The 4,196-nt window shown below is 42.5% G+C and overlaps 1 non-coding gene across 1 annotated transcript; it reads left to right on the top strand.

Annotated features, from left to right (window-relative positions):
• Positions 1-2,517: 2,517 nt before the first annotated feature.
• On the top strand, positions 2,518-2,625 carry LOC136490333 (small nucleolar RNA R71). The gene has a single exon (XR_010767622.1). It is a non-coding gene; the product is annotated as a small nucleolar RNA R71 (small nucleolar RNA).
• Positions 2,626-4,196: the final 1,571 nt, after the last annotated feature.

The following is a 4,196-nucleotide window of genomic DNA, read 5'->3' as shown; positions in this document are numbered from 1 at the left end:
GATGGCCCAAGGGACTTGGCATGACGCGCTTGAATGGAGCGGTAAGACCCACGCAGCACACCAATGTTGGCTAGCGTGAATAGGCCGAGGTAGTGGAGCATCACATTGCCACTGTACCCAGGGCCACGATCAGTCATGGCACTAATGGCATACGCCGAGGCACAACACGGTAGGTGGGACGAAGGGTGGAGCGACCACCACGATGATAGGGTGAGGACGCCCGCAGCTCCACCATGACCCACGCATGATGTAGAGTGGCTACGGCCACACCTAGCCCAGTGGGCAGCTGATGGCCACATAGCTGGCCAGCAAAGCAGCGGTCACGGCCACGAGGTAAGCTAGCCAACGCGCGGCATAGCGCGTGGTAGCAGCCGCTGACAGCAGTGCATGTAGCACACAATGGCACGACACCAGGCGTGGTGACCGCGTCCCCAGGTCCGAATGGTTGAACTACATGCTTGCACAATTTTTGGAGCGCGCTAAACTTCAAACTTAGCTCTGTGGAGGTTCAACCAAAGTTACGAACCTAGGACCGATACTAACACCTAGCTGGCAAAGCAAACCCCACGTCCAAGGAACAACTAGAGAGGGAGATAGTGAGAGGCCAACTGGGGTTCGTCGTGCTGAAAACTGGTTTATGAATGGAGCGCCAATAGCCTGACCGCAGCATGTTCTCACGAAGTTCAAACAATTTTTAAGAGAGCAACGTAACACCCAACACCACTACGACCTATACCATTCTCAAGTGCTCACTTAGAGGCATTCAACAATACCAAAACATGCAGCTAGCGTCTAAACATTTTTGTTAGAAATCAAATGCCAAGATCACATTGTCTACTACCTTTCCATACCTAGAAAACTATAGATTTCGGTTTTGAACTAACATCCACCAGCGCTTTTGCCTTAATTTTCAAAATGTCTAAACCTTGTCGATTTCAACTAACATGTATATCATGACCTAGCCCATACTACATACTACCCATAGGAGCGAAATACTTAAGCACCCTTTTACTATTTTGCTTAATATAAATAGTAAAAAATAGCATCCTAACTATAATTTCAACTTCCTGTCGATTCATGAAAGGTCTAGTTTAAATTTCGGATTCAATTTCTGAGCTATCAGATATACTATTGAACAACTTCCACTCACTAAAACAAAAGTTGCATTCTCATCTACTAACTTGCACTTCAAATTTTTATTTAAGTACTAAATACAAGTTATATTTCATTTTGTTTACAAAAATTGTTTTTCATGCCAAATGATTAAAACTACCCGTCTATTTCCTTGTCGGGATTTTCATTAGCACCTTTATGCGAGTTTTGACTCCAACATCCAAGAAATCGATTTGATAATTTCTTTTAGGCCATAATCTAGGTGCTAAGTGAGCTCGTAACACTAGAGGTGTTACATGGGTGCCCTTACATCTCCTCCTGTTTCCAAAACAACAAAGTCTACGGGGACATATGATTGTCCCACTCGAATAATGGTATATTCAAGAATTCCCTTGGGGTAACAGAGTGACTGATCTTGAAGCCACAAACGCATATTTTTGTACAACAAAGTATCTCCATTAATTCAATCATAGATTACCTTAGGCATGATGTTGACACTTGCTCCGAAGTCACAAACAACTTCTTGGAAAATATGAGGTCCAATGGCGATGGGGATGATAGGTCTTCCTGGATCGCTCTTCTTCTCAGGTAAGGTATAATCTATCCACCTTCCCATCGATGGCTCTATGTAGTAGTAAGCTGCATTGTGAATATCGACAAGATTTGCAGTTTCTAGATCTTCCGGTTGCCCCGGAATATTACCTTTATCGAATGGAATAACAACAGCCGCCAGCTGAGCTATTTGTGATTCTATCATTTTATTAAAGCTATGCTGGTTCTTAATGGAAGAAGCAAAGCTATCCATTCTATTATTTATGTTTTCTAGAATTTAATCATTGGTAGCTACCTTCTTAAATAATCCTTCCATAAGTCTAGATTGACCAGCAATTAATTCTCAAGGGTGGTTGATTGAAATTATTAAAATTATTTCCTTAATAGTTACCTTGGTAGTTTCCTTGGTAGTTTGGCCTTTGTTGCTAGTTCCATCTTTGATTCTGCTGAGGACGAGAGTAATTGTTGTTGACAAAGTTCACATCCTCATAGGTCTCAGGACAACTGTTCCCTGCATGCCCAGTGCTTCCACACACTTCACATGTCATGCAGGAATTATGAATGTGCATGACTTCTTGCTTCTCATTGGCTCGATCTTCAAGCTTCTTCATCAGTAGGTCCATCTTGGCAGACAACATGTCTACTTCCTTGAGTTGATGTATACCTCCACCTCTCTTGTGGGTTTGAGCACGTTCTTCATTCCAACCTTAGTTGGAGGACATCTTCTCCATAAGAGCTGTTGCATCTAGTATGGTGAGTGACAGGAATGCACCTTCAGCAGCAGCTTCCATTGTCTCACGGGAACTATTAGTCAGCCCATGATAGAAAGTCTGCTTGAGTAGCCAATTCTCCATCCCATGATGAGGACACTCCGCAATATAATCTTGAAAGCGTTCCCATGCCTCAGGGATAGATTCATCTGTTGTTGCTGAAAGCTTGAGATTCTCTCACACAGAGCATTGGTCTTGCCTGTGGAAAAGAATTTTGCTAGAAAGGTAGTGGAGCAGTTATCCCATGTAGTATTTCTATCTTTATTGGCGTAGAACCACTTCTTTGCCTTCCCCAAGAGTGAGAATGGGAAAAGGCGAAGTAGTATGGCATCCTGGGTTACTCCTTTAATGGTGAAGGTGCTATAGATCTCCAGGAAGTGTTGGAGATGTGCACTTGCATCTTCATGTGCCTTTCCACAAAACTGATTGGCTTGCACCATGTTGACGAGAGCTGGCTTAAGCTCAAATCCATTATCTCCAACATTGATGGTTGGTCCTATACGGATGTTGGCTGTAGTTGGAGCAGAGAATTCATGGAGAGTCCTGTTAGCCGTGGCTTCAAATTCTGGTGTTAAGCTTCACCTTATATGGTTGTCTTCCGACTTTAACGCTAAGACTTTCTTGAGCTTAGCTCTGGTCTTCCTGATTAATGCTTTTGGAACTTCAACATAGTTTGTTGGAAGGTCAAAACTGATCATACATTACCCTGTATAAGATACACAAGTAGACAAAACAAGGGTAATCCTGCTTGAGCAGAGGTCAATGGTTTATCTTGATCACATCAATAAGTATAAGTTTATCAATACTTCCTTTGCTAGTTACCTTCCCTGGCAAGGGCGCCAAAAATGCTTGTTGGTGTTTATTAATGTGTCACTTGTTTTAAGTACTTAGCCACCTTTTATAAACCTGTACCTCCTAGCTTTACTAGGTTGTCATCATGTAGCTCTCGATTTTAAGAACAATACCAGATACACACCATATGTGAGCCTAGGAAGTCAAATCTCACATATAGCTACAAATAAGGGTAATATCAAAAGACAATGCTCAATATATAACATACTTAGTATAAAGGATATAACCTTAGATAGTAGACATCGGAAAGACAACTCCGATCTTCAAGTGAAGACTCCAACTCCACAGGGAGAACTGACTGGTTGATCACAAGCCTAACTCCTCCAGATTAACAATCTGGTACCCATCCAGGATTTTTCCAAAGATTTAAAAAGTAAAGCAAGCATAAGTACATATCGTACTCAACAAATATAACATGGGGTTCATGAGGCTCAAAAGGATGACACTGGTTTACTGTGGTTAGCTTTTAGTGAGTCACAATGTTAGCAATTGAGTATCAACAAGTTTATTCATAAGCCCCCATAACACATGATCAGGAAAACATGAATAATGAATAGCATAAACAATTAACCATTAATGATCATCTATTATGTAAGAGTTCCAAGGCCGCTCGTGACCGTGAGCACGGCTGATATACCAGTTTTACACTCTACAGAGGTTGTACACTTTCACCATGAGCCGTGATTTACCCTTTCGCCCGAGGTAGCTAGCCTCTTGACCCACAACCTAGGAAGGTCGGTAGGGTTCACTATGAAGTATTTCAAAGGTTCATCTAACAAGTTAGGGCTGCTAGGTTTCTGTGCCCTGCGAATGTAGAGCCCCTCTTTCGAAAGGCACACTCAAGCAAAAGTACTCTTAGGAACAGATGCCGCACTACACCCAACCCAAAACACACCCCTCTTGCGCCGT

The sequence above is a fragment of the Miscanthus floridulus genome, chromosome 10 (genome assembly GCF_019320115.1).
Source record: "Miscanthus floridulus cultivar M001 chromosome 10, ASM1932011v1, whole genome shotgun sequence".
NCBI classification, from domain to species: Eukaryota; Viridiplantae; Streptophyta; class Magnoliopsida; order Poales; family Poaceae; genus Miscanthus; species Miscanthus floridulus.
Note: the sequence above shows the minus strand (reverse complement) of the source record. Positions and strands in the feature narration are given on the sequence as shown.